Here is a 19661-nt window from a genome sequence, read left to right on the forward strand (position 1 = left end):
GCGGAGCTTGTCTGACTACAGGCTAAAAAATAATTATTAGAAAAAAAATAATAATTATAAAAAAATATAACGGCTGACGGAAGGGTAAAGGATTGGGTGTTAGATATGGCTTAAATTAGCTACATTGTTTTTTCTCCCTTGACTGTCAACAGTTTTTAATATTTGCCCATATGCAATAAAAAGATATAATAATAAATAAAAACTATAACCCTATTCAAATGGCTATCGGTGGCTAAAAAAAGCAGCTGGTTTTGATGCATAAACCATGGTTCTTTATGGGCATCATATATTGTAGCTGATGGATTTGAATTGGATTAAAATGATTTAACGCAGTACAGTACCCACATTTTTTGGCATCTATCAATATTTTACACATTTCACATTTTCAGAGACGTTGGGGTATTTTGCAAGTGTAATAACAAAAATCTATGATTTATTTATTTGAGCCTTTATTAACAGACATATACGACAAAGTAAACATAAAAAAATTGATGCATTGGGAAATAGTATGTTTACCACTGTATTACCTTTCCAATAATTACCCTTTGGGAAATAAGGATACAAATAGCTGAAGTCTTGCTAGTCAGATTAGTACCTATTCTTATTGAGTAGAAGTAATCAGATGCTCCAAAAGTCTGTGGTAGATTCTCCTCATCATAATGCACCATAGGAGATATATCTGGACTGCAGGCAGGCCAGTCAAGCCTTGTATCTGAGAAGCAAACTGTTGACTGACATAATCTTGCTGAAATTATTATGGACTCCAAAATATGTAGATACCTGAAACCCCAATATATATCTCCACATATATGTGATGCCACATGCTGTGGGTCCCTCCATACCATGAGACATGTTGCTTTTCTACCAACAAGCCGCCATCAGACTCCTCAGCTTGCAGAAAGTCTGTGCTAACAGATACCCTCCACATATATATATAATAATGCCTTATTTGAATATAACATATAAAATATAATATCATATAAAACCCAAATAGTGGTTCAGGGTCATTACACAGTTCATAATTAAATTCACAGTATGCATTTGTCATGGAGACAGATGGCAGAGATATCTGTCAGATATACCTTCTCCAGATAAACAGACTCCCTATAACTGCAGAAACAGAACAATACTTCACTATGTGCTTGTCCTTTTTCTTTCCCAGTCCTACAATCCGTAGACCACGCACACACAGCCTGTGTTAAGAATCTCCATCAGTGGCTGATACTTTAAGACTTTAGTGGTGTAACACAACTCCATATATCCATCGTAAGAACATCCAACTTCCACAATCACCACACTCCTCCTCCCTTCATTAATCAAAACAATGTCGGGAGAATTCGGACAGTTACTAAAAATGACCTGTGACCTCTCCTGGTTCAAAGATAAAAACCACTCTACTTTAACCATTTCATTCACATGAATTACCGTTTTTGAACGTCACATAAATGCAAGCTCCTTACTAATTAAATGTACAATTAGGTCATGTCTAAGAATATAAAGTCCTTTAAGAGCTGGACAACAATTCATAATGTGTGCTACAGATTCAGCCTCTTGATTATCACACACACACACACACACACACACACACACCAATATGCAACCAACACAAATTTGCCATATGATTTTGGATATTTCCAATCAGTAAAATTAATTAGTACATTAAATGACTGTATAACTCACATACTGTTGTCCACTGGTACTTATTCTGTCCATTGTTGCACTTATTATCAATTGTAGTGCATTATTATTATTATTATTTTATTACTATTATTACTGTTGTTGTTGTTATTATTATTATGGTTTTTTTTTTTTGCTCTGTTTCTGATTGCAATGTATATACTGTTTGTAATTATATCTTGTTTTGTGTCACTGTCCTGGAGGAATGTTGTTTCATGTGACTTGTACGAAGCTGAATCCACAATAAATCCTCTAGAACCTGAACTTGAACTTTTCACTGATAACAGTCTGGATGGACACTTTATTCTTTGGCAGACAACCCAATGTCCTTTTTCCCCAAAAGTAAGCTCAAACATGCACTTATCAGACCACAGCACATGTCTCCACTCTATTTTGTACTATCTGAGAGGAGCCTGGGCTGTGGTTCCACATAGAAATAATGTCTTTCTCCGTGTATAACAGATTTTCTGAAGTATTTCTGAGCCTATGTGGCTATATTTACCACAGCAGCATGATTGTTTCTCATGCAAAACTATCTGAGGGCTTGAAGATCACACTTATTCAAACATATTTTTCTGATAACGCACTACGCAGACTTAGGTTTCTCTGAATCTTTACCTGTTCAAAATATTCCATATGGAGGATGATGAAATACTTAATTTCTTTCCAATCTTGCACTGAGGAATGTTCTTTTTTAACCTGTTTGACATTTCACTCACAAACTTTGGCAAAGACCCTTTGGTGAAAGCTCCTTTTACTTTCTCTCTGATTTTCACTGTCCCTTCAATTTTAATGTGTTACAGGCACCAAACTGAACATATATTTATAGCTACAAAATATAACGTTTGTCAGTAAAAACATTGAAGAGTTTGTTTTGTACATTTGTAAGTTAAATTAAGATCGTTAACAAATCAAAATTCTTTTTTGTATCCCATATATACAAAATATCTGATATTTTATGAAGCAGGATTTAAATAGTACACCATTTCATTTCAAAATATTTAAAATAATATTTTGTATTGTTGTCGATTCTGCTTTTAAAACGTGGAAACAGACATTATTCTATGTGGCGTTAGGGAATTACTGAATTATTGTGCATTAAAACAGTACTACATTAAAAATAAAGGTGCCACAAAGTGTTTTTTTAAACAATGCCATAGAAGAATCAATGTGATACTATAAAGGACCATATTTTTAAAGAGATGTGTGACTGTGAAGAATCCTTAAGGTGTTTTACCAATTTTTTTGCAAAACAAAAAAACTTTTTCTATGGAATCGCTCAAATAATCCTTTGTAGCATCCTTATTGTTAAGAGTGTAATGTGGAATTTCACTGGCAACATGTTTTTTGGCTGTGAGAGGAGACTGGAGCACCCCGAGTAAACCTACACAAACACAGGGAGAACACACTAGACCTCCATCATACAGTAACCTAAGGTGAGGATTGAACCCAGAACCCCAGGAGCCTGGAGCAGTGTGGCAATAACACTACCTGGTGCACAACTGGGCTGCCTAATTTGTAATATAATAAATCCAGAAAGATACAGTTTGTACAATCTCTATTGAATTGGGCACTCTGAAGCAGCCACTCGGGAACCTTAATTTTACAAAGCTCAATGCTAAGTGTGGGCTTGTGGGGTATGAAGCCCTCCAGCACTGGATAGCACTCCAGTGAAAATATGTTATTTGGCATGACAGAGCTCCATCTGACACCTTTCTGACAAGTCTGAGTGGCTTTTGTGATCCAGAACTAATCATCTAACACAAGCACCTGACCTCACTAATGTTTCTGTGACTTAATGAAATCAAATCCTCACAGCAACATCCCAGCATTTCCCTTCCCAGAATAGAGGTTGTTACTGCAGCCCAGGAGGACAAAGTCCCAATTAATTATCTTAATTTTAGAAGAAAATTTGTAGAAGCAGGAGTCTGCAAAAAGGAGTCTCTTTTTATGTCTACAGCATATTTAATGGCAGTCTTTTTTTCTTTTTTTCTCGGTATCGTATGTGTCACAGATCTGCAGGACAGTCTTTCAGGCACTTAGCAGCAGGAAGTGCGTAATTATTACGTGCTCTAACCTTCAAGCATATTCAACGCTGCAGTAATGGCAGGAGCTGGGAGGGGTTAACACACACATCAGCACACATGTCATGTCTCCATGTGTCTGCACGCACTCAGAGGTGAGTCAGGGCTTTAAATGCATCAGGGAAGTTCTAAAAGGGCTCGTCCTGGGCGGTCAGTAAAATCTCAGCCAGCCGTCTGTTGAGCATCTGCATTTCCAGAATCACACACGCTGAAAATTGCGTCTCACTGTGGGTTATTGTCACAGTCAATCGTGTGTGTGGTGGGTGTTTTGTCCTCCCCTCCTGCTGGACATGTGACGTGCCGGCGTTGATGAGAATTAGGAAGCCATCTCATGTTCACTGTATTCCAGCCTTTGTCTCACCATACTTTTAATTTATTTCTTGTATTATTATATAAAATAGCCCCTAAAAACAATAACCATATACTGTATATATAGTACTGTAGTCCACCTGTTTGCTGCAGGCATCTTATCCCCATTTCACCTTGTGTTTCAGTGGTCAGGACCCCCACAGGACCACTACAGAGCAGATATGATTTGGGTGGTGGGTCATTCTCAGCACAGCAGTGACACTGACATGGTGGTGATGTGAGTGGATCAGACACAGCAGGGCTGCTAGTGTTTTTAAATAATCCCCTCAGTGTCACTGCTGGACTGAGAACAGCCCATCAAGCAAAAACATTCAGCCAACAGCGTCTATTGTGTGCTGACCCATGTCCACTGATGAAGTTCTAGTGGACGACCAACACAAACAGATGAGCTACTGCCAGGAATAACTAATAAGTCATTATCGATCTTTCACATCTGTACAATATGGTCAAACACCTTGGATATTTTCAGGAATGCAAGGACTCCAGTACAACAAATATTTATATTGTCACTAAAATCACAAAAGGAACTATACGATAAATAACCGAACAAGGATTGGCTGAATAATAAAAATAATCATCCTTTAAAACAGGGCTGTATCACTAAGATAAATACCTGGGTCATTACTTAGATTTATTAGTCTACTTAGGCTTTAGCAAGAACACCAGTTTTGGTAAAGAAGCTGAACATCCTCAGAACATTACATATAGAGAATACAGACATATTTCTGGACACATATTCCTAAAACTTTTCATTCCATTACACATGACCCTGGCTAAAGATGTGGCAGATAGAGGTTGAAAAATACTGTAGTCTTCCCTTACGTTATTTTTTTTCAGTTTTAAAAAGTCAGTCACACTGAACAGAAACTAATGAACCTCCTACAATTTAATGGCTACTAAAATTTTGATTATTAGCCATATTGACATGTTAGGTCAATTTATTCCTTTACTTCTGTTATAGATCATAGATATCCATTATTAGGTCCCTTCCTCATTCACAAACCTGCAAAAGAGCATCAGAGCATGACAGGAACTGAGTTGTTCATTTCATCTCAGCACTAACAGCGTTTACCTTTTGAAATGTGATATAAGCATAATCTCAGGCCTCATTTTCTCTATCTATAACAAGCCACGCCAAACAGAAGCTCTTCTACTATTTAAACAACCTTTCCACCCTTCTCAAAAGGCACCTCTCTCTCTCTCTCTCTCTCTCTCTCTCTCTCTCTCTCTCTCTCTCTGTGCAATTTCATTCCCATTGCACACCAGCAGTCCTCCATTATAGGGAAAACAAGTTAATTAGCATCTAGAGAGCTGGGATCTGTTCTGCCAAGTAATTATGAGTGGTAGTAATTAAGTGATTTTGGGATTGTGTACACAAATGCATGGGATAGTGCTGGTTGGAGCGATGGGAGAGGTGTAAGCTTTAGAGACTGTGGTGGATATGTCTAGCTAGCTAAATAAATAAATAAATAAATAAATAAATAAATAAATAAGAGACAAAGGACTGGCAGCCAGTCTCAGATTTCTATCGGTTCATATTCTGACCTTTTAAAGAATTGGGCATTTTATTTCCTTTTTATATCAAAAGCCATTTTATCAAATTAGGACAAATGTCTGTCTCTGACCCCTGAGCTGGTGTCATGGTTTGCCATTTCGTTCAGGTCATGATAAAAAGGTTGGCTCAGAAAATGAGCCTGGTTAGGGGTTTTGAAGAAGGTCATTTGGAATATCCTAATAGGATTAAGTTAAAAAAAGAAAAATTGAGCATGATAGGCCTAATCTATCCTTAAGGAAATTATGTACTTGAAACCAGCAACATGATGTAGTAAAAAGAACTGAGCTTTGGAAACTTCTGCAACACTGAAATGAAGAGTGTTAGACAACAGGGAACACAGAGGTAATATACCACATTCTATTACATTGAATTATATATTATTGTGTGATAAAATAAAATTCTACATTGTTAATCAAGAGCAGTCCACTTTAAAATGTGAAAAAAAAATCCCTGCTTTTTATAGTGCTTTCCACAACAGAAAGTTTTCTCAAAGCAGCTTTACAGAGATCTAGGTCCAAGCCTCCTATGAGCAAGCCAAGGGCAACAGTGGCACAGAAAATCTCCCTCCGCACACAAGGAAGAAACCTTGGAAGGAACCAAGACTCATACGGGGAACCCATCCTCCTCAGGTCGACACCGAAGAGCACAACAGAGAACAGAACAGAAGTAAAAGTGAATTGATAGAGATAAATGAGTTATTGTAATGTGAAGGTAAAATATTAGTGATATATGAGTATGAGGAAAGAGGAGGCGGTCAATGATTCTGTGGGAGGGTAAAAGCAGGTTCAGAGTTAATTTGGGATAAAACAGCATCCTTGAATACTTTAGAGTTGTCCCAACTAATCTGAGTCTCTCCATTCACAGCACTGGACATGTGCTAATGTGAGAGTACAAACACGATGTGAAATGGAACAAAACAAACAGAACAGGCATGGAAAAATAAGTGTACTGATTAAATATGGGGAAAACAAAAATGGAGATGAAAGAGAATTGAGCAAAAATAATATGTTCAATTTATATAGCACATAAATCCATGGATGTTTTACAGAGTGTTTTAACAAGGATATAGAGATGATAATAGGTACGTTTTAAGATGATATTTAAAGAAAGACAGTGATGAGCAGAGGTGGAGAGATTGAGGCAAAATGTTCCAAAGACTGGGAGCAGCAGCACTAAAGGATCTGCCACCCATGGTTGAGTGTCTGGTATTAGGGACAGTAAGAAGTCCAGTGTTGGTAGATCTAAGTGTGTGAGAGGGACGGTAAGGAAGAATCAGATCAGAAAGATAAACTGGAGCCAAGCCATGTAAAGCTTTAAATGTTGGAAGAAGAATTTTATATTTTATCCAAGAAATATGACATGAAACCAGTGCAGTTGCTGAAGGACAGGTGTAATATGTTATGTGTGCTTGGTGTAAGAACTCTAGCTGCAGAGATTTGGTGCTGTACTGGAGACTGTTAATTAATTTGACAGGAAGGCCATAGAAAATGATATGAGATATGAGATACAGTAATCAATTAGAGAGAAAACAAAGGCATTGATCAACATTTTCAGTATCACTAAGCATGTGGCGTAATCATGCAATGTTACACAAATGGAAAAATGCAGTTTTAGTGACAGACTTGATATAAGACTCAAAGGTGGTTGTAGAATCAACAAGAAAGCCAAGGTTTTTAACAACCTAGACTGACCTGATAGCTGCACCACCAATGTCGACAGAGAAATGTGAAACATGGGAAAGAGGTGAATTGGCTCCAACTAGAAAACTTCAGTTTTATCAGCATTTAGTCTTAGATGGTTAGTGTGCAGCCAGAGTTTTAACTCAACAATATAGGAACCCACTGCCTGGGCAGAAGCAGTGGGTGAAGCAGTGCTGATATAGATCTGAATATCATCAGCATAGCAATGAAAATTAAGACCATGATTACAGATAAACTGACCAAGTGGCGAAATGTAAATAATGAAGAGGAGAGGCCCAAGGACTGATCCCTGGGGTACACTCTGATCCACAGCGGCCATAGATGATTTATGAGAATCAAATGCAACATAACATTGCCTATTCGTGGGCTATGACCTTAATCAATTAAGGGCAAGGCCAGTAATACCAACAGATGATAGTCTGGAAATGAGGACGTCATGATTAGCTGTGTCAAAGGCTGATGATAGATCCACACTGTCAGAAAATTTGTCATTGTGGTTGTACCCTCAAGGGTACATATTTGTACATTTAATTAGGAAACATAATTATACCTTATTCTATTATAATTGTAGATTTTAAAATTGTGTTGATTACATACGCCCCAGTTCATCTCCAGGACTTTTACTATGTTACTTTATTTGACACATCTATAATGGAAACTTATATACCTCACCTTCTAGAGAAGAGAATGCAATGTACCTTTAGGGAACACAACAGCACTGCTGCATTTCCACTATTTGTACCTTTAGTGATGAATAATATACCTCTTCTGTGCCTTTTTTTCTGAGAGTGCAGAAGAACCAGGACATTGAGAAGTCTGGCATCTGTTGATAGCAGCAGATCATTACAAACTTTTATGAGGACAGAGTTGTGCATGGTACAAAAACCAGGTTGAAAGGGCTCATAGATTGTTGCTTGATAGAATGCCATGTAGCTGAGCAGCTCCAACACTTTCCATCACTTTGACCAGGAATGGGAGGTTGGAGTTCAGTCTCAGTCATTGGCCAATGAGGACGGATCTAACCCAGGTCTAGGCTCTGTTCTTGCAAGGTATAGTCTCTGAAATTGTCTGTTCAGAAAATGGGAGAATGGTGCTCTGTTGTTTGATCTTTAATAATAAATATATAAGCATGCCTTCAGCATTTCATTGAGATCCCACAGAATTTGTGGACAATGGGTACAATATGTTACCTTTGAAAAAGATACCTTATATGGACACAGTGTTTGCACTGAAGAGTTTGCATTTATTTTTCTCATGTGAAGTTTGTAGAAAACTCTAATGATGTGTTCAGCAACAGGCAGACATAAAGGGCTTCTAGGTTCATCCTGCCCATGCCAAATGTCAGAAATTGTGGTATGAATCTCCCCAGCAATAATCTGTGTAGCAGTGGAAGTGATGGAGCTCCATTCACTAAGACCATTGGGATGAGCTGGAATAGCATTTGTGATTAGAACTAAACATCTGGCATCAGTACTTGGTTTTTGTATATATGGGTAAATTGAGGCAAGTTCATTCCAAACAATATGTTTATAAGGTATCACTGTTGGGGTTCCACACCAAATCTGATTTATGGATTTCATTTAAATCACAGCCTATTCTGAAAGCACTGTTTGCAGTGGAGAAGTTTAGATGTCACTGAGGCTCATTTTCTTAGCTTTTGATGAATAAAGGGCTAGTATTCAAGAATCAGCTTAAATATGATTCACTGGTTTATTTACATGGTATTTCAGTCCAAAGTGTGACAGGTTGCAGAGGAAACTAGAAATGTGAAGGCCATCTGGGCTTCTGAATGGAGCGAGACACCATTGTACTTCAGCTTAGCAGCAAATAAATGGTGCGTCATTGCTGAATGAATTGGCACCTAGAGACAGCTTTTTAAACGTAGGAGCTAAATGGCATACCTTTGCATTTGTGGTTTTGTATTTATTTACATGTGTATTTGTGTGTGTTTGTGTATTACACAGATCACACGCAGAATCTCAACAAGAAAAATGACACATTTGAAAAAGTTCAACATTTCTATTTGAAGTTGACTTAGAATGTAAGTCCTCTGGTGATATTTCTGAAAAGACTGAATATATGACACTTCACTTCCTTTCTCTAAGCAATATAAGGAAAAAAACATGAATGGGCAAGATGTTGTAGACCACCAGGACTGTCCCCATGAACATTATTTATGCTAAATTTTTGATAGATAGAAAATCAAGCTCCAACTTTGTTTTAAGATCTGACCATAGTCCAAGCCGAAAGGTGTTTCTGTCCATCCATCCACTGTAAATGGACAACCCATCATTGTGGATCTGAAATAATATCGGACCTGAACTCTGAATCTGTTTCAGATTGTCTGGATCCTGAGAAGCAAAAAAAATGCAACCAACATCCAAGACTTTTACCTAATATTTACACACAATTTAAACAGATGTCCTTCATAACAGTATGCGTAAATTTTGTTTTGTCTAGTCAAAACCATTTGTCATAGACACACACACCCATGCACACATACTGAGGCAGCTCTTCTTAGCTGGTAGACAGGCAGCTGGAGAAAGTGACCCTGGTGTCAGAGGTTCTGAAGACCTGGAGTCTCATGCATCCCACTGTGTCTCTGTCTGTCTCACATTACACATTCTGACACACAGCATAACTTCAGAACCTCAGTCCCAAACAGCTGCTGCCTGGTCACATTATATAAGACGACTCCCAATGTACTTAGTTTCATCACTTTGCTCTCCAGAGTGATGTGTATTGGACTTAAACCATTGGTCCATTGTATTAACCCTTAAAAATGTAAGATTTTACTGTCATTTTGATAAGTAATGTACACAGCATAGTACTTACATAATGGGAGTATTAATAACACTTCTGTAATTAAGTGGCATTTAAATTCAAAATACATAAATGTGGTAAAAAATGTGTGTACTTTCCACAAGACAGTTCTATTGACAAACCCAAATTACATTCATCTTAATTTTAGCATTTTAGCTTTGAACAGATTTGTAACAAGAAATTAAGGGTTAATTATATATTCATTATTTAAGAGTTTGAGATCAACAAATTTGATCAAAATTTTAAAAAAACTTAAAACAATGATCTAATTATGATATTCATAATAGGGCTTGATAAACAAAGGAAATAAATCATAAAGAACACAGTAGATATTAATTTAGATTTTGTGTGAGGTTTGAATAAATTTGTTCGAATATGCACCACAAGACGGGCTCTTTCTCACATTCTCATTCAGATTTAGGGACTGCGCCACAAGGGGGTGAGTCATCAATGACACTTAGTGTTCTTGTTTTAAATTTGAAGCAAAAGAGTAGCTTGGTATTTCTTTTTCTAGACAATGAAAGCTTTAAATTCTATTCCAGAAATGTAAGATATTAATTATGTGATAACAAATATGTGTTTAACATGTCTACTGGAGACACTGAGACTTGTTGGGCACACATTTGTTATCAAAAACAAGTTGAAAGACTACTAATTGTGCTGCAGGCTGTGAATGCTATGTTTTGAACAACCGGGTTGAACCTGACCCCTATGGCTCATCCCACTGCAACACACGCTTTTATCTCTCCTCCCAGTCTCTCTTCCTTCCGTTCCCCCCAAACCCTCCCTCCATCTGCACCTTCTCACACACCTGTCACACACTCACATTCTGTCTCCCTGGATGTGGCAGTCCTGACCCGGTTGCTATAGCAACAGCAGGAGGTCTCCAGGGTAGAGGAAAGGCCTGTGACAACCACTCTACAGGTCCCAGCCACCCCTCTGCTTACTCCTTGGAGGGAAACAGAGAGAGAATATGTCTGTTTTTATTTCCACGTTTTCCATTCCCTTGTCAGTTTTCCAAACAAAACACCGTCTACAGCAGTTTTAGTCTCTACTAATTGATCAATGTACTATTTATGGCCAAACATCACAGTAATGGGGGTCTTTTTGTGTAAAAAACTGGGCAAGCAGACATTGCTTTTATAAAACAGTAATGTTCAAGGAGGATTTTATAAGCAATAATGGCTGCAATAAATAGTTCTTCCATTAGGCATAACTGCAAGACTGTTTATTATTATAATCATAGTAATCTACTGGCGGTCCCTGAAGCACCAGGGGCCACTAAAACAATTAGTAAAAATGATTCAGTTTTTTTTTAAACACATTGAGTCCACGAGGGCAGCATGGTGGTGTAGCAGGTAGTGTCACAGTCACACAGGGACCTGGAGGTTGTAGGTTCAAGTCCCGCTCCGGGTGACTGTCTGTGAGGAGTGTGGTGTGTTCTCCCTGTATCCGCATGGGTTTCCTCCGGGTGACTGTCTGTGAGGAGTGTGATGTGTTCTCCCTGTGTCCGCATGGGTTTCCTCCGTCGCTCTGTGAAGTACTGGTACCCCCTCCAGGGTTTCGTTCCTACCTTGTGCCCAATAATTCCGGGTAGGCTCCGGACCCACTGCGACCCTGAACTGGATAAGCGCTTACAATGAATGAATGAGTCCATAATTATCAGAGTTTTGCGGGAAAATGAAATGTGATGAAAGGTTAACAGATAGACTTGCTGTTAAAGTGTGAATAAAGAATTTTAAAAGTTAGCTCAAATAAACACTGAATAAACCAAACCTGCTAATGTTCAATTTTCTGCCTCCCTGTGTTTAAGGAGTTCATTTCCTACTGGACCTTACTGTGAAATCAGACAGTTAACTATTAGACAAACTGTGGACATGAGCTCAAACAGTTCACAATAACGTACAATAACCTATAATAAGGACAATAACAATTATTTACTGTAAAATTAGAAATTTATTACATAAAGAAAACATTGATAAATTAGTTATAGAATTGTATGAATTATGCAGCTTTCTTGCTTCCACATGAATCAACAGCAAAAGCAAAACGGACTGAATAAAATGAAGCACAAGTGAACAACAAATGGGCCATTGGGTGCTACAGGTGTTTGTCTTCAACACTGTGCCAATAACAAGTGGTGTGTGTGTGTGTGTGTGTGTGTGTGGTGTATGTGTAAGTGAAGCACAAACCAGCTGGCTTGGGGCAAACCTCACTGATGCTGTGTGCGTCTGTGTGTGACAAGGGGAGGAAGAGAGTGTGCCTCAGATTAACACTTCAAAGGCACAAGAGCCCAGTGTGGAGATTAAAGCTCAGCATTCAAAGCCCCTCAGGTGGTCGACAACACACATGTTCCCACACAACTGTGTGTATATGTGTATATTTTATGTATGTTTCAAATTATGCGTTCTTTCATATGTAGCCTATTAAAATATTTTTGCACTGTCAGTAAAATAAGCACTGTACAGATGCATATTTTTTCAGTAAAAGGGGAGGCTCCAGACCCGCCGCGACCCTGAACTGGAAAAGAGGTTACAGACAAGGAATGATTTATGAAATAAAATGTAGAGAGTCCAGAATAATACTGTCATATATTTGTTGTATAGTCTTTGAGGGGAAAAACTGAATAATTGAATATGTTTTGATGTGGTTTATTCATTTCACCCCCAGTGCAAACATATCTTGAACTATTCAGTAACCTACGAGGACAATTGTAAAGGTATTTCAGCAGGGATTCTTGTTTGTTTTGACTCAATGTATTTGTGCAGTTTTTTTAACACCATCAGCCTCCTTTGAGAATAGCTAGCTTATGGGTTAATCTTGTTTGCATAAACTATAAACAGTGCGATCTTGTGTAAGCTCAGAGCTATGGTCCTGATCCAGGTGTCCTGCCGAGTGAACAGTGTAAAGCATGAATGCCATTGTGCTGAAACTTATTGATAGCTGCATATTTACAAAAAACTAAGGCTGTCGTGCAGTGTGTGTGGCAGATGAAGCGGATGTGTGTGTGTGTGTGGGGGGGGGTGGCATGCATATGTGGTGACCCATCCAGATGCATGAGCTTTAAAAGCAGAGCCATGACTCAGCCAGTACATCCGTGCTCTTGCACAACACACATTAACTATTCTAGCCCCTGTGTTCTTCTGACAGCTGTATACATACATTTTTTATGGAAAACAACATGAGAGTTCAACAAACACAGGTCAGCCATATCTTCACCTTCTTGTTTAGTGTGTAGTCCATCTGCATAATTGGTTTGCTCCCTTTTACCCTGTTCTTCAATATTCAGGACCACCACATGTTGGTGGTGGATCAATCTCAGCTCTGCAGTGACAATGACGTGGTGGTGGTGCTGTTAGTGTGGGTTGTGGTAGTACAAATGGATCAGACACAGCAGTGTTGCTGGAGTTTGTAAAACTCACCACATGCTCTTCACTCTATTAGCAACATCTAGGTTGTTGGTTCACATTGTAGATGTAAAGTCGGAGACACTGGCTGATTTCTTGCTACACATTTTGTGTTTGTCAGCCTCCAGTCCTTTATCATTGGTCACTGGATTCTGCCCACAGGACGCTGTTGACTGTATAACTGCCAGACCACCTAGTGTGTCAGCCTAGTAGAGGGCTTTCTGCTTAATGACTGGCTGATTGAGTGACTGACCAAAAAGGTAAATTTGCTGATGCAAATTCTGGCTCTTGCCACAGCTACAGACTGGAGCGCTAATGAATCTCAGGTATAATAATACATTTGTGAAATGTTTTGTATAACATTGTACTGATAATATATCAAAAACACAGGTTTTTTATATTGCTCTCTCCTATTAGTTGTTTCAATACATCATTTGTTGTTCAAAAAAGACAAGCACACACAGACCTACAATCTGTACTGTACTCTTAAACAGACCCATGGCCAACAGAAGAAAAGACAATACTGCGTTAATACTCTGTAAAGTTCAAGTTGATGACCATTTATATTCTCTTTTGTTTTCACCATCCATCTTGCTCTCACCCACCCCTCTGCAGTGCTCTCTAAACCCGGGCAGAGCACTGAGCATTGTGGGCTGCGTTGTCACGGTGACGCCATGCTCACGACCCTACTTCACAGGGCTGTGAGGCGACAGGAAGCGTCCACATGAGAGAATTTTTATCTAGCTCGATAATTCCAAGCTATTGATCTGCTAACCATGGGGGGGGGGGGGGGGCAGGCCTAATAAACAAAGAGAAACAGAGAGAGCCATCGAACTCAAATATAGAGAGAAAAGGGAAGAACAGAAGAGAGGGAGAGAGGACAAATACAGACTGAGAAACAGAGAGATTGGAGTGGGGGGAGGTTGGTTCCTGTATCACTGATGCTCACTTTCAAACACTGCCAGGACTATTTATAGCTTTAGAGTGGAAGTCAGGAGTACGCAAGAGGGAGGAGAGGATAGGGCCAAGACCAGGGTCTATGTGTATGTGTGTGTGCATGCGTGTGTGTGTGTGTGTACATGTGTGAATCAGTATGTGTGTGTCTGTGAAGGAGATAAAAAAATAATGAGCAGCAAATGGAAAACTGAGAGGGCTGAGGATAAACTCTGTCACCCATCCACACTACTCTCTTTAATGTGTTTGTACTTCACTGGAGAACACACAAAGCCCTGCCTTGCTCTGCTGATGAGCTCATCACTGACTGCTGGAATGTTCAAACATTAGACGTAGAATATACACCAGTGATCACTAAGACCACCTAACTGATAATGTCAGGGTCGAAAGGGTAGTATCACAGTCACACAGCTCCAAGGACCTGAAGGTTGTGGGTTCAAGTCCCGCTCCGGGTGACTATCTGTGAGGAGTTTGGTGTGTTCTCCCTGTGTTTGCGTCGATTTCCTCCCACACACGTTGGTAGGTGGATTGGTGACTCCAAAGTGTCCGTAGGTGTGATTGACTATTTGAGTGTGTGTTGACCTGTGAAGGACTGGCGCCCCCTCCAGGGTGTATTCCCAATGATTCCAGGTAGGCTCTGGACCCACTGCGACCCTGAACTGAATAAGCGGTTACAGATAATGAATGAATGAATGAATGAATGTTTCTAGTTGGTTCCCTGTACTAAGGGGATACCAGTTTCATTGTGTGAAACTTTCGTGTAGAATGAGCCAAAAAATAAAAAATAAAATAAAATGTAATATACATAAATTAATTAAATAAAACAAATTGGCACGGTACATTGTGAATATATGTTGTTGCACAAGAGCATCTCAGTTCTGAGCAGACCCAACTTAACTCACTTTTGGATCAAGACTGCAAGATGAAAACACTTCAGTGACTTTAGGTCATGGATGGCAGAGGCTTATTTTCAATACAAAATATGGACTAAACTGACATCTGCATTCAGATCTATTTGTAAAAAAAGTTGCAGTTGAAGGTGCTTGCCCAATACTCAAAAAGACCCAGAAAAGCAACTTTACCTTTGGTGACTGACAACGCCACACAAAATACAATGACCAAGATCAATCCACCAACACTATTCATTCATTCATTCATTCATTCATTATCTATAACCTCTTATCCAATTCAGGGTTACGGTGGGTCCAGAGCCTACCTGGAATCATTGGGCAGAAGGCAGGAATACACCCTGGAGGGGACGCCAGTCCTTCACAGGGCAACACACACACACACACTCACACCTACTGACACTTTTGAGTCGCCAATCCACCTACCAACCAGAGGCGATTGCTCTAAGACTGCAAGGGAAGCTCAGCTTCCCCTAAAATGTAAAAAAATAAGTGATCAAATATATACTGTTGTGTGTACATGTCATTGAATAAATGTGCACTACAACGCGCTCAACTTTTGTTCAGAATCAGCTTCTTATCACTGGTAAAGACGCGGCTTTCCCGCAGTTTCACAGTGCTTTGAGCGTCCACAGAGTTCAATAGCGAAGCAGCGAAGTGCAGCGAAACGAGACGAGCCATTGGATAAATGCTGGGCTTTGTCCCGCCCATCGGACGCTCAGCGTCTCTGGGGGTCTATGGGGCAGTGGGCTGGCCTCGGCTGGCCCGGACGCTCAGCTTCTGCATGATGATTGGATGATCTGTCTGAGGCTAAATCCATTTTTGATTGACAGCGAAATGAGCGAATCAGCGATTCTTTGGTGTAAAGATCCGTGGGAGCATAACATTTTCATTCTGTTATGAATTGAACCAGACTTTCTTAAACCTCTTACTGGCATTTACTTTGTTAAAAACGACTAGTGACAAATCGAGCTTCTATTTCTGGTGGGTTTTTTGTAGCTGCTTGTGTTTGGAGACTGACTTCTATCACTCTTTCTGACTTCTATCCCAGTTTCTGTCCAGCGGGTGCTGCTGAGCCCCTCCACCGTCACAAAGCACTCACAGGCGGACACACTTCACATGGGCCAAGGCCGTTTAAGCAGCCTAGCTCTGCTGGCCATTGAGAGCATCCGCCACTGATACCAACGTGTGTTTTTGGACTGTGGGAGGAAACCGGAGCACTCGGACAGACAGTCACCCGGAGCGGGAATCCAACCCACAACCTCCAGGCCCCTGGAGCTGTGTGACTGCGACACTACCTGCTGCACCACCGTGCCACCCACCAACACTATATGGAAAAAGATATTATATTAGGATGAGTGCGTGTGTGGTATTCACCAGCAAAAAAAAAAGTAGAGGCCTGAATCCCTTAGCTCTACAGTGATGGGGATTTGAGTTTGTTTACTCGATTTACACAGCATAGTCTGTTTCAGTTACACTATATCATGATGCAACATAAACTCCTCAATGTGAGAAATATCTCTCCGGATCTCTCTTTTTCTCTCTCTCATACATGTCCACCAATGGCTCCACATCATTCGGGCATCAGTGGCCAGAGGTTGCTATAGCAACACAGCAGAGTACTTGCCGTAGCTTCATTGAGCATGACACAGAGGCCTGTGGGCAAACTCATTACAACACACACAGAAATAGAACTGTCCAACCATGTAGGTGAACATTTATACACAAACAAACACCTCGAAACACACACCCTGATACAAAGACAACCTCATAAACCCCCAATCTCCAGCCAAGTACACTTACCCAAGGCAAAAATCACGATATCTCCTGCTTTTCTCATGTGTCTCAGACGTCACAAGCTGCCTTTATATTTCAGCTGTGCAGTGTCCACACTTTGATTGATTGGAGTAGGCATAAGAAATTATTCAACACTGACCTCTACTGGTGAAACACTGTAGGTACCTCGCAACATTTGTTTTGACTTGTAAAGGAGAAAACAAAACTGAGAACAAACTGCTTAATAATAACTAAGAATACCATTGCAATGCCTTAACCCTTATCAACTACTACTGCAGTGTATTAGCATCTTGTATGGTGCTGGTTATTTCGTTGTTATACAAATACAGGGCATGGAAAAGCAATAAATATAGGTCAATGCCACTAGAGGGCGCTGCGGTGTTAAAATGTATTCTCCACCCTTCTCCTTTTGTTCACAAATGAAGTCATTGTATAATAATATAACAAAGCTTTGGGGGGGGGGCAGGTGATATCCAGAGCTTTCCTTCATACATCTTAAAGACTAACTGTAAAGCTGCTTAACTCTGTACATGATCTATTAAAATAACACTGTGATAAATGTATATGTGGCCTTCTGTTTTAACCCTGAGCAGCTCACTCAAAAACAGGCACAAAGAGACAGAGCTGTGTTTCACTGCTGGTGAAGCATACAACCACATCTGCTGCTCTGTGCTTTGCTTAGTAATGTGAGTGCGTTTGTATGTGTGTTTGTTGAGTGCTGCTGAGTATGCTGTCTGCTCTTACAGAACACCCAGCTGTAGATTATGGAGCAGCTAATAAACTGAATAGGGACATCTGCATGCAAGGGAAGCGAGTGAGAGGGAGTGGGTGAAATAGAGATGAATGGACGTGGGTTTTGAAACAAATTTTCTCATCAGTTTAATCATACCCAGTTCCACACACTACCACTCTACATCTTGTTATGCTACATTTCATCATGCTAGCAACGTGGTGAAGGCTTGATCATCATTCCTGTGGGACAAATGAAACTCCATCACGTTTTCCAACTGCCTCTAACATTATCACTAACATTGTTGGACACACTTGAGGGAGATCATACACAGCCAATTCTGTTTTGTAAGCTAAATCTGTTTTAGCTAGCATCAAGCTGAGGGATGTGTGGAGAGTGAGGGCCAGAGAGAGTGAAGTAATTTGTGTGCCATTTTGGGGTTTGTGGTGTTAATGAGGCCTACTGACTTTTTACTTGTCTAGTGCAGGCAACACCAAAAGGACCTCAGTCTGTGACAGGACTGAGCGACAATTTTATATAGATCTTTGACCAATTGTTGATAAATTAATGATAATTAACTATAATGTTCGTGGAGTGTTATTTTTTCAGATGGTAGCATAGGTGAAAGCTATAAAACACTGTTTCAAATTTATGAAGACCTTTAGACCTTTGCAGGGAAGATATGTTAGCAATAGGATCTCATTTTAATTAAATAACCATGGTCTAGTGTGTGTTAATGTGGGTATAATGGGTCTAGATGTATGTTGTAGGGACCAAAATCTGTGCACCACTCAGTATGGCTTGTCTTATACATGGGGACAAAAATCAGGTGTGAAGATGAGGTCAGGTGAGAAGGCAGCAGATTTTTAAGATAAATCAGGGGGAGAAATATATATATATATATACAAACACACAATTTTGTCCTCCAACGGCGGCTGTATAGTTCCCATATTTTGGGCACTGTGTCAATGAGGTAATGAATATGTAAAGAGTGAGTATGCCACATGGAGAAGAGGATGAGAGGTGCCAGGATGGGGGAAGGGGGCAGTTAGACTTACCAAAGGGGCATATTATCCCCTCCTTTTTCATCCTGGCTGGAGATGGGACCCAAACACACACACACAAGTGGAGGGCTGCCAGTGTGACATCCTACAGGGCCTCTGTATGTCTGTGTTTGTTTTAGCAGCCAGATCAAATACTACCTGAAAGATGCACGTTATAGATTAGTTTGGGTGTTCTTGTGTGTGTGTAAATGTACATGAAAAAAGGACAGTGAATCATTTGTGTGTATAATGTCTCAATTCATGCTCATCTGCATTTTCTCTGCTTAATATTAGCCCTCTGTGCCCAAATGTACATGCCCTAAGGATCAGCACAAGCTGTTAGATGCCAAGTGTGTCATACTCGGGTCTGTTTCTACCCCTCTTTATATTCATCTGTATTCTTCTGCATTCACCACACACACACAAATATTCTGATTCAGAAATACACATTTTGTGGTTTTGCACTAAATCTTCATAATCAGAGTTCAAAATGGGGCAACTGGTTATGTCTTTGGGTTAATACGTATAGCAGCACTAAAATTAGGGAGAATGCCAAAGGCATGATTATGTTTTGGACCATTATAGTGCTGGAAGATATAACCATGACCCAGTTT

The sequence above is a fragment of the Hoplias malabaricus genome, chromosome 6 (genome assembly GCF_029633855.1).
Source record: "Hoplias malabaricus isolate fHopMal1 chromosome 6, fHopMal1.hap1, whole genome shotgun sequence".
NCBI lineage: Eukaryota > Metazoa > Chordata > Actinopteri > Characiformes > Erythrinidae > Hoplias > Hoplias malabaricus.